At 45.7% G+C, this 12,373-nt stretch overlaps 3 non-coding genes across 3 annotated transcripts; all 3 read right to left on the reverse strand.

Annotated features, from left to right (window-relative positions):
* Positions 1–1,020: 1,020 nt before the first annotated feature.
* Positions 1,021–1,139, reverse strand: LOC128384575 (5S ribosomal RNA). The gene has a single exon (XR_008324315.1). It is a non-coding gene; the product is annotated as a 5S ribosomal RNA (ribosomal RNA).
* A 413-nt stretch (positions 1,140–1,552) lies between these two features.
* Positions 1,553–1,671, reverse strand: LOC128384743 (5S ribosomal RNA). The gene has a single exon (XR_008324482.1). It is a non-coding gene; the product is annotated as a 5S ribosomal RNA (ribosomal RNA).
* Positions 1,672–8,914: 7,243 nt separating this feature from the next.
* On the reverse strand, positions 8,915–9,033 carry LOC128384576 (5S ribosomal RNA). The gene has a single exon (XR_008324316.1). It is a non-coding gene; the product is annotated as a 5S ribosomal RNA (ribosomal RNA).
* Positions 9,034–12,373: the final 3,340 nt, after the last annotated feature.

Consider the following 12,373-nt stretch of genomic DNA (forward strand, 5'->3'; position numbering starts at 1 on the left):
TGTTTCTTTCAGATTGTGTTTCACCATCCACCCGTTGCTTCATCAGCAATGTATCGTCCCCCCGTCTCCGTGCACCGACATCACCACACACCGTTGTTTCTTTGGCTGCACCCGGGCGCGACGCACCTGCTTCCGCCGCCATTTTCCCTCTTCTCGCCGCCGCATCGCTTAGCTCTGCAGTCGCTTTAGATTTTTGTCCCAGACGTCTTGATATCAATAGTTCACTTCCTCCTCGACCTCCCATCCTCTGCCCCGCCGTTAATATATCCTCCATTAGACTCTCTTCACTATTATTCACCTCCGTAGCTCCTCCGGCCGCCTCTCCATGTGCGACCATCATTTCGTCACCGTTGTCCGTCATCTGTTTCGTTGTCAGGCCTTTTCCAGTAGTCGTCATCATTAAATCCGTCCAAGTTGGTCCTCTTACTCCCCTGGCAGCACCAAGCTGCTGGGTTGCAAGTACACCGCAGATTAATTCACCAAACTTTTTCTTTTTTCCTCCGCTGCTCCCACACACGTCCTCTCTCCTCACTCGTGTTACACACACTGAGCCGCTTGCCGACCGGAAACCGGAAGTGGGCGTGTTCAGGGTGGTATGGCCGTAAGCGACGAAACAGGCCGCAGAAAGCCCATTTAAACATGCTGTGACACCACTGACAGTTGCTCACACCAGCTGAGTGGCGGATAATGGTGTCTCAGCCATCAAACACATGCTATCCTTTAACAGTACTTTGATAGGAATAGTTGTTTTTTTTCTGCGGAGAAACACACAGCTGGAAGGACTGCAACCTTGTTTCTCAGGTCATTTGTGTACATGCGGGATGATTGCAGGCTTTTTACAGGCTGTAACAGTGAGAACTGGAACCCTAAAAACTACTTGGAAAGTGAGGCGTCTCAGTGCCACCTCTCTGGCATGCATTCAGACACAGCTGGAATGATTGCAGCTTTTGTTCCTCAAAGCCCTGTGTGCGGTGATGGAGCAACAGCGCCCTCCTTTGGTGACAGCTGAGAGGGAAAAAAAGCTTACAGCACCTGGTATTCCCAGGCGGTCTCCCATCCAAGTACTAACCAGGCCCGACCCTGCTTAGCTTCCGAGATCAGACGAGATCGGGCGTGTTCAGGGTGGTATGGCCGTAAGCCACGAAACAGGCCGCAGAAAGCCCATTTAAACATGCTGTGACACCACTGACAGTTGCTCACACCAGCTGAGTGGCGGATAATGGTGTCTCAGCCATCAAACACATGCTATCCTTTAACAGTACTTTGATAGGAATAGTTGTTTTTTTTCTGCGGAGAAACACACAGCTGGAAGGACTGCAACCTTGTTTCTCAGGCCATTTGTGTACATGCGGGATGATTGCAGGCTTTTTACAGGCTGTAACAGTGAGAACTGGAACCCTAAAAACTACTTGGAAAGTGAGGCGTCTCAGTGCCACCTCTCTGGCGTGCATTCAGACACAGCTGGAATGATTGCAGCTTTTGTTCCTCAAAGCCCTGTGTGCGGTGATGGAACAACAGCGCCCTCCTTTGGTGACAGCTGAGAGGGAAAAAAAGCTTACAGCACCTGGTATTCCCAGGCGGTCTCCCATCCAAGTACTAACCAGGCCCGACCCTGCTTAGCTTCCTAGATCAGACGAGATCGGGCGTGTTCAGGGTGGTATGGCCGTAAGCAACGAAACAGGCCGCAGAAAGTCCATTTAAACATGCTGTGACACCACTGACAGTTGCTCACACCAGCTGAGTGGCGGATAATGGTGTCTCAGCCATCAAACACATGCTATCCTTTAACAGTACTTTGATAGGAATAGTTGTTTTTTTTCTGCGGAGAAACACACAGCTGGAAGGACTGCAACCTTGTTTCTCAGGCCATTTGTGTACATGCGGGATGATTGCAGGCTTTTTACAGGCTGTAACAGTGAGAACTGGAACCCTAAAAACGACTTGGAAAGTGAGGCGTCTCAGTGCCACCTCTCTGGCGTGCATTCAGACACAGCTGGAATGATTGCAGCTTTTGTTCCTCAAAGCCCTGTGTGCGGTGATGGAACAACAGCGCCCTCCTTTGGTGACAGCTGAGAGGGAAAAAAAGCTTACAGCACCTGGTATTCCCAGGCGGTCTCCCATCCAAGTACTAACCAGGCCCGACCCTGCTTAGCTTCCGAGATCAGACGAGATCGGGCTTGTTTTTTTTTTTTTTTTTTTTTTTTTTTTTTTATCTTTTATTATCAAAAATATATCACGATCTTATTTTATATACATTCCAGCTGACGAAACAAACATGAAAACCTACATTAAAGACATGAAACACCCCCTTTAACTAAACAAAAAGACACATAGCCACACTAACACTATGTGCCAAAAGAAAAAATAAAAATAAGTCACATTCTCAATTTACATACATTCAAGCTGACAAGACAAACATAAAAACCAACATTAAAGACATGACACACCCCCTTATCCCAACAAAAAGGACACATAGCCACATTAACACTATGTGCCAAAAGAAATACTAAAATTAAATCACATTCACAATTTACATACATTCAAGCTGACGAGACAAACATAAAACCCAACATTAAAGACATGACACACCCCCTTATCCCAACAAAAAAAGACACATAACCACCATAACACTATGTGTCAAAATAATAATAATACTACTAATAAAAAATCATATAGATGACAAATAAATAAAAGAAAAGATACAGAAAGTAAATGTAGACACTAACTACCCCAACATAACACCCCTAAGTTTTTTTTATAACACCAGACATACGTTTTTCCCTTCCATTACTTTTACCAAATTATTGTGACTGTTGAACTGCTGATGAAAAGTGTCTTGGTCTGCTAGAAATATGGTCCTGAGGTGAGCTGTGAATATGTTCTGAAAATATCTTGTAACATTTATTGTTTTGTTGTCAAATAATTGGTGATTCCTTCTTGTCCATAATGATTTTCTGCCGAATGCTAGGATGGAGTTGATGAGTGTATTGTTCCTGTTTGTATGTTTTCCTGTGATTCCAAATGTCCAAGCCCATGACCAATCTGTATCAGTGTGTGTTGTGAAGTTGCAGTGAGTCTCTAATATGGTCCTGATGTATGACTGAAAATGTTTTGATTCTGTGCATGTGTTGAAAATATGTCCCAAGTCCTCTGATTCTTTATTGCAAACGGTGCATGTTCTTGAATATTTTTCTTTGTTGATCTGGTGTAAAATAATCCCTGTGTAAATCCGTCTGTGTCGAATGTTGAAGTCCATGTTTATTGTAGTGTTGTCCATGAGTGGTATGTCCAGGTTTGTCCATATAGTTTTGATGTCCATGTTGGGGTAATTTTCTTTCCAATATTTCTCTGCTGTGGGGGGCCTTTTGATGAGGTGTATTAATGTCCGGTACCAGGTTCTTGTGCTTATTTCCTTTATGTCCTTTGCTTTGTCCTTTTGCTTGAGTTGTAGCTGGGGAAGGGCGACTCTGATATCTTTCCCTTTCTCCTTCAACAGGCTCCGCCACGTAGGGTCGAGAGCCTGTTCAAACTTTCCTTTAAGTTTTGTTATATTTCCTTTCCTATAACTAACATTTTTTTCTTTTAGTTTTCCACAAACTATATCTATGTTAAAAGCACCCCTCCCATCGATTATATCTCCCACCCTGGTCAAACCAGCAGCCCGCATAGGACCGCTGGTTAGAACCCTCCCCCCGCACATAAAAAATGGACTGTCAAGGAAAGGTAACTGCAGCACATGCTCTTTATTCCTGCACTTGGGCCAGAGGTGGGGCAGAATTTTGCCCCATGCCTCTAGTACCTCCTGGTAGAAGCCAGGTAGGCGGCTCCTGGCTTTTCCGGGGAGGAGGGCGCACAGGTTGTACGCGTCTCTCTCCCCGTACTCAGCCAGATAGCTCGCCATCCAGTCCTCCCAGGGGTACTGCCGGTCCGAATCAAGAAAATTCTTAACAATTTTGATCCTAAGTGCGTCTCTTTTGGCACCGATGTCAATTAGTCCTAAACCCCCCTCCCTTTTTTTAGCAATTAACACACTGTGAGCAATCGAATTTCCCTTTCCCCTCCAGAGGAAGGAGGAGATTGCTGCTGTCAGCGTTTTTAGAGCCCATTGCGGCAGCTCACAGGTTCCCAAAATGTGGTTAATTTTTGACAGTATCAAAGCATTAACTACAATTACCTTTCCTTTCAGTGTTAACCCTCTTGCTCGCCATAAATTTAAACTACTCTGCACTTTCCCTATCATTTCCCTCCACCCTCTGTCCCTAGCCTCACTCTCATTCTCTCCTATATATACACCCAGTATTTTCCTACACCCCGTGTTTTCCCCAAATCCCCATTTATTTACATAGTTTTCCACCTTTCCTATTTTGCCTATCTCAGATTTAGTTATGTTTATTTTCGCGCCTGAAGCCATGCTGTACGTTTTGAAGTGTTCCATGATTTTGTCTATGCATTTCCCTGATTTGATTGTTATTGTAATGTCATCCGCGTATTGTGATATTTTGATAGAACTGTTTGTGGGTGTTTTTATTCCTACTATTTCCTTGTCTTTAATTATTGCTTGAGCTAGCGGTTCTGCCACTATGCTGTATAATAGCGCTGATAATGGGCAGCCTTGCCTCACTGATCTTTTTATTGGGAAACTGTCTGTTATTGTACCATTGCATTTTATTACACTTTTTGCATTATTGTAAAGAAGCTGTATCCAATTTATAAAACCCTGCCCATAACCTAATTCTGCTAAAACCTTGAATAAAAACTGGTGTTCCACTCTATCAAAAGCTTTTTCTAAATCTATTGTTAACAAAAGGCCCCCCTGTACTGTCATCCCTCTTACTGTATCTCTTATTGTAGCAATTGAATCTTGGATGTCCCTGTTTGGTATACTGTATGCTTGATTTGGACTGATTATCTGATCTAGAGTCTGTTTTAATCTATTGGCCAATGTTTTGGAAAGTATCTTGTAATCTGTGTTTAGTAAGCTTATTGGTCTATAATTGGATATTTCGTTTCTGTCACCTTTGTTCTTATATATTACTGTTATCATACCTGTAGTGAATGATTTGGGTGTTTCTTGTTGTTTTTGCATTGTATGGTAGAGGTCGAGTAACAGGGGGGCCATCTGTTCACTAAATTTTATGTAGAAGTCAGCCGTTAGACCGTCACTCCCAGGACTTTTATTTTTGTTTAAGTTTTTGATTGCATATTCAATTTCTTCCTTTGTTAATTTGCTGTCACACCACACTTTATCCTCCATATCTATCTTTTTATCTAAGTAGGTTAGAATTTCTTCAGTTTTCTCTATATCACTTCCCTCCTCCTTAAATAAGTTTGTATAATAGTCTTTTATAATTTCTAGTATTTTTATCTTGTCTTTATGGATGTTGTTATCTTGATCTTTAAGTTCTTCTATTACAGTTTTGTTCTGTTTTTGTTTTTCCAACCCCAAAAAAAACGCAGTGCACCTTTCACCCTCCACCAAATTTTGGAACCTGCACCTTATTGCTGCTCCTTTACATTTTTTCTTTTCTATGCTGTTTAATTGATTTTTGTAACATTCATACATTTCACAGCTTCTATTTTTTTGATTATCTAATAATATGACTTCTTCTTCTAGCTGCTTTCTAATATTCTGTCCTTCTTGTTTTTCTTTCCATCTTTTCTCTTTGCTATAATTAATACTCATTTTTTTAATTCTTTCTTTTATATTATCCCATCTGTCTATATAATTATTATCTATTTGCATTTCTGTTCTTGCATAATTAAGTAATTTTTTAATTTTATTAATATATACCGGGTCTGTTAGGAGGCTGGAGTTGAGGCACCAGGTGCCTCCTCCCTTGATCCCTCCTTCAGCACCCAGTTGGCATATGACAGTGGCATGATCGCTCCAGGAATTGTAACTGTAATGTATCTTGTTGATTTGTTTCACTGTGTCCGCTGCAGCCAAACACAGGTCAATTCTAGACTGCCTGAGTTTCCCTTTGACCACCTGTCTCCTTGAGAATTCTCTTTTAAATTTGTTTTGTATCCTCCATATATCTATTAAATTGTGACTATCCATTAAATCATAAAGAGCTGTTCTACTTATGTCATTTTTATATACATTATTTATTTAAATATCTGATTTGGTTAATACTGTATTAAAATCACCTATTATTATAGTTCTATTGTTTACCCATCTTCCTAATTTGTTAAACAAACCCTTCCTTTCCTTCTCACAGTTATAGGCATATAGATTAATTATTCTATACGTGTTATTATTTACTTCGATATCTATAATTAATATTCTTCCTTTATCGTCTTTATAAATTACTTTACTGTACTTTATATTATTACTATTTATTAGGGTTGCTATACCACAAGATTTATTAGTGCCGTTATTATAATATATTTCCCCTTTATATATTTTAGTTGCTGCCTCAAGGCTGCTTTCATCCCACCTCGTCTCTTGGAGGCAGAGGATGTCGCAGCTCGGACTGGACAGTATTGCATTCATCCTGTCACAAGTGCGGAGCCCGTTGACATTAAGAGAGTGCAGCAACAACATGATTATTAGAAAAGAAAGGATTGTTACAAATTAAGCTTAATCATTATTTTCCCTTATCTTTTTTCCTTCTTTTACTTATTGATGTTTTGTTAGAGGTGTGCTGCTTCCTAAGATTTTTAATGGTGGTGAAGTCCATCTCGGAGTCACTGTCTGATCTGCCCAACCGGCGGAGGACCATGGTGGTTGCCGAGGCCGGCTCTCTGGGGGGTGCGGCTGCCACAGGCTGCAGGTCACTCGGGGTTTCCCCCACTTCCATTGAGTCTGAGGCTTGAGATGGCTCTGGCCTCTCCACGAGCCCATTGCCGCCTCTGCCCCCTACTCCCTGGTGTAGGCCTGAGTCTATGCTCAGACCATCCATGCTTGAGCCAATTTCCAGAATTAAGCTCTGTGCAGCATTAGTAGGACTCAGAGCCCCCCCCTGAGAGAGAGCCTCTCTGCCAGCTCCATCCGTGGTGCCGCTGCCCCCCACTCCGGCCTCCTCTCCTTCCTCCTCCTCCTCACTCATGTCCTCCGCTTCACTATAAAGCCCCTCCGATCCGGACTCCACCACCACTTCAGATTCACTATAATGGAATGCAATTGCATTCATTCACTGGGTTCCAGCACACCTCACATGTTTTAGTCTTTTTCTGTTGGTTGCTGCACTCCCTAGCATAATGCCCCTGTACTCCACACCTGTGACAGGAAAAATCAGGACAATCCCTCAGGATGTGCCCCGGCTGGAGACACATCCTGCAAACCTTCGCTTGTCTGTCATGGATTACTCTAAAATATTCTGGTCCCATAGCTGTTTCAAAACGTGCAGAGTATGGCAGTGATTGTACTTTTTCAGTGAATTTTACTTTAAGGAAACGTGTGCCGTCTGCTATCTGAGTGCCCGGCCACATCCGCCTCCTAATGGCGGATGCAGCCGAGACACCCCACCCTTCTAATTTTTGCAATATTTCTTCGTCTGTTATGTAAGCTGGCAGATTTAAAAAAGACACCATCAACTCATCATTACATAAATCTTTTACAAAGATATTACAGTTGCCTATTTTAAATCCATCTAGGAGCCGCTCCTTCCCCTTGACATGAGACATCGTGATTTCATAACTCCTGGTACCGGTCGCTCTACACGCTATAAGCCCCCCACACAGAGCTCTGATCGCTCGCATTAGTTCAAGGACCGGAACCTCCTCATTCCCAGTAACCTCCAAACTCACCGTCAGCTCTCTGTTGTATGCTTTCCTGGCCTCCTCTTTCGCTGTCTCCTGTTGCTGCTCTCTCTCTCCAGCTGTTCTCGTCGCTCTCTCTCCCTCTTTCTCCGCTCCGGCGCTCGCTGCTCGCTCGCCCCCCGACATGCCTTTCTCCTTCTCTGCCGCCGCTCCTGGAGCTCCTTTTCTCTCGGGCCTTCTCAGGCCTTCTCTCCCAGCCTCCCTCGATGTATCAGAAGCCCCAGCAGTTCTCGGGCCGGTCCCGTTCCGCGGCGCACGGCCGGTGTCCTTCGCTTGCTGCGCTCTCTCTCCTCTCTCTCCCGCCAACATGACGGAGGCAGCCACTTCCGCGTTTTCTTTACTGTTTCTTTCTATATTCCTCCTCTTACTCCTTTGCTCTTTGGATGTAACAATCTTCCATTCATTTTCTTCCTCTCCCATTGCTGCTTTGTTTATTTTAAGTCCGTGATCCGTTTTCGTTGTCGTTTTTTCCGTCGCCGTGTTCGTTGCCATGTTATTCACCATACATAAAGACATACAGAAAAACTCTCCCCCGAACAGTAAAAACTGCCGGGGGGAAAAGTCCACACACAAAACTAACTTAGGATGCACGGAAAATAATAGGATAATAAAGGAAAAGAAAGAAAACATATGAAATAAATCCAAACAGAGGTCCGCGATCCTCTCTGCTCCAGCTGGTTTGCTTCTGGCTGCCTCCACTGCGCACGCATACGTGTTCAGGGGGTGTGGCCGTAAGCGATGAAACAGGTCGTAGAAAGTCCATTTAAACATGCTGTGACACCACTGACAGTTGCTCACACCAGCTGAGTGGCGGATAATGGTGTCTCAGCCATCAAACACATGCTATCCTTTAACAGTACTTTGATAGGAATAGTTGTTTTTTTTCTGCGGAGAAACACACAGCTGGAAGGACTGCAACCTTGTTTCTCAGGCCATTTGTGTACATGCGGGATGATTGCAGGCTTTTTACAGGCTGTAACAGTGAGAACTGGAACCCTAAAAACTACTTGGAAAGTGAGGCGTCTCAGTGCCACCTCTCTGGCGTGCATTCAGACACAGCTGGAATGATTGCAGCTTTTGTTCCTCAAAGCCCTGTGTGCGGTGATGGAGCAACAGCGCCCTCCTTTGGTGACAGCTGAGAGGGAAAAAAAGCTTACAGCACCTGGTATTCCCAGGCGGTCTCCCATCCAAGTACTAACCAGGCCCGACCCTGCTTAGCTTCCGAGATCAGACGAGATCGGGCGTGTTCAGGGTGGTATGGCCGTAAGCGACGAAACAGGCCGCAGAAAGCCCATTTAAACATGCTGTGACACCACTGACAGTTGCTCACACCAGCTGAGTGGCGGATAATGGTGTCTCAGCCATCAAACACATGCTATCCTTTAACAGTACTTTGATAGGAATAGTTTTTTTTTTTCTGCGGAGAAACACACAGCTGGAAGGACTGCAACCTTGTTCCTCAGGCCATTTGTGTACATGCGGGATGATTGCAGGCTTTTTACAGGCTGTAACAGTGAGAACTGGAACCCTAAAAACTACTTGGAAAGTGAGGCGTCTCAGTGCCACCTCTCTGGCGTGCATTCAGACACAGCTGGAATGATTGCAGCTTTTGTTCCTCAAAGCCCTGTGTGAGGTGATGGAGCAACAACATTTTATTGGTCAATTTGATGTTGATATGTGTTAATGTGGGTAAATGTGACTGTTTAGACAACAGCCGATGCCAGAGTAAGTGTAACATAAAGCAATTTGGCGACCGTGTTAATCTCTTGTTGCATGGGATGCGCTGCATACCTGGTAAACAGCAATTTCTAACAACATAGGGCTATTTAGAACAATCTGGCGAGCGTGTTGTCCTAGGCTAATACACCAACAGCACATTTCTGTATAGCCGATCATGTATCATGTGAAGATTATGTCTGTTGAGGGAAAGGATGTCATTGCATGAAATACTGTATTGGGTGACTAATTCCAGCTTTGAAATGTTGCTAGACTGAACTAATGAAAGCCCGCTGTATAGTAGGCTAACCACTGTAACAGCTGTGTTGTGTAACTAAATACTGTCATCCAGTTTAAATAAATAACTTGGCTGTCTTGCTTTGACCTTATTCATATGATGACTACTGACTGTAAATAAGCCATGTTTAAAAGTTTTGTTACAGTCACTTGTTGGAAAGTTAAATGAACAGTCATCACTGTCTGATCCCTATTACCTGTGTTTACATTACCAGAAAGAATGGAGAGCCATGATAGCTATGAGTGTGAGGTATGCAACAAGAGGTTTACTCTGAAGTCCAACCTCACACGCCACATGAAGCTCCATTACCCAAAGCAGCATGCCTGTGACGTGTGTGGGAAGAGCTTCGCTACCCAGCCCCAGCTGGACCTACACCAGAAACAGCACCAGTACCCCAACATCCCTTTGTACAAGCAGGGAGAGGCCCGGTTGAGGTGTACGGCAGCTGCCAAGGCTGAGGCAGACAACCCCAACAAGAAGGTGGACCCGACCTGGCTGGACCCCGTGAAGGCGGAGGCCGCTGCCAGAGAGGCTGGAGGGGAAATGTGGAGAGGCCAGCTCGTCATGACCTTTGGAAAGTACGCCGGGCAGACATTCAGGTGGCTGCTGGAGAATGACGCTGGTTGGGTGGCGTGGATACTGGCCGAATACATTCACCAGGGTGAGCTGAATGAGCTCATGAAGTGGCAGAAGGAGCGCCTGCAGGAATATGTTAACAACTTCCCCTCTGTCACCTGTCTAGTTGACAAGAAGCTGAAGGCAAGTTAGCTAGGTTAAAATTTCTACATGTACATGTGAGTGATAATCCACACTATTTCAAAACCATGATGTCTGGATCTTACTGTTGTTTTTTTGTTTTTGTTTTTTCAGGAAAAGACAGGCGCAGCGGTGTCATCCTTTTCCCAGCATGGCTCCAATTATGCCAGTGATGCCGAGCTATTGGCTGTGGCAGTTAATATTATTATGCTTACATATGGAATGAATTGACCATTGTATCCCTTCTAGAGCGGCTTAAACTAATAATGTTTTTCTTTACTTCTGTCATTATGTTCATTTAGAATAACTATCTCAATTCTGTGTGTGTCTGTGTGTGTGTGTGTGCTTTGCAGAACAACTCCTGGATGAGTCCCAGGTCCCTGTCTCCACCCACATCACCACCGTGGGACAGCTCACCCCAGCCGCAGCTGCCAGCCAGGAGCCTGCCGTGCCACCATCGCAGGAGCCCTCTGTGTCCTCCGGCATCCACCTGGAAGGTTGGCAGAGGTACTGGGAGGAGCCACCCTCATCTGCCCAAGCACTTGGCATCGCCCTCCCAAACATTAAGTGGATGAAGAGCAACGAGGCATATGGCCTGTTTGAGAGGGCATCCCGCTATAAAAATGCCAAAGGTGACATTGTGGAGAGGAAGTTGCTGAAGGAGAAGATGGAGTTCCACCCACCCCCACTGCCTGTGTCCGTCAAGGGAGCAGTTCCCAGCATGCTCTCCTTTTTCACCACGCCTGCCTTCTTCTGGCGCCCCGTCGGTGTGATGAAGGCCATGATTCCCTGCCCCAACACCAACTGCCCTGCGCCGCCTGGGGAATACCTGGACAGGAAGGGCTTCGGCAGCTATGCCAGGCAGGTGTGTGGCATGTCATCTTATTACACCCTCCTGACAGAGAAGCTGAAGTGCTCCTACTGCGAGAAGGTGAGGCATGCGTCGGTGGCGCGCGACATCGAGGGGGAGGAGGAGGAGGAGGAAGATCACCATCAGCAGCAGCAGTACATTTGGCTGGCCTACAGTCCAAAAGTTCTGATGAGCCTCGCCCCTGCCGTTAGACGGATGTTCCCCGCCATTCTGTGTGGGAAGCGCGCCATCGACAGAGGAGTGGTGACTCTGCTGAGCGACCGCCTCAACGCCTTGTCGATGAGCAAGGTGCAGCGGCTGCTGAAACAGGGCCACGACGAGTGGTACATCGAGCGGCGTGACCTGTACCAGACTCTGCTGTACGACGCACACACAGCTGGCTCTTCGTCGACGGCAGCCTCATCCTCCTCGCAGAAGGGCATCCTCGCCTTCGCCAAGCCTGCAGGGACGTACACCCCTCCCAAGACCAAGTTTGGCTGGATGAGGTACCCCCAAGCAGCGCAGGTGACCGAGGAGAGCCGTCTTCTGTACCTCCTGATTAAGATGCTGCAGCACTATCCCACCTGCAGCAAATTCCATTCGTCTCCCAGCAAGCTGACCTCGTCCATCAAAGGCCAGTACAAGAGGATCGCCGACAGAGTGAGGGACGACCCGGTCCTGGGCAGCCTCGCCATCCCGCTGCCCAACATAAACGCCAAGTCCATCAGCAACTTTTTCAGGAGGGAGGAGAAGATGGCCAACTTCACGGCAACGGTCAGGCCAAGAGTGAAGACTCATCGGGACGTTCTGTCAGGCCAACCAATGCCTGATGCCCCTGCTCTGCCGTCGTCACTGCCACCACCAGACAGACCTCAGGTGCAGTACCAGGAGCCTCACCATGTCGCTGGCAAAAGGCGTGGGGAAAAGCGGAGGTAAGCTCTTCACTCACTTTATCTGTTTATTTTTTTGTGGAGAGCTGTACTGTATTG

Source organism: Scomber japonicus, chromosome 22 (genome assembly GCF_027409825.1).
Source record: "Scomber japonicus isolate fScoJap1 chromosome 22, fScoJap1.pri, whole genome shotgun sequence".
In the NCBI taxonomy this organism is placed as follows: domain Eukaryota; kingdom Metazoa; phylum Chordata; class Actinopteri; order Scombriformes; family Scombridae; genus Scomber; species Scomber japonicus.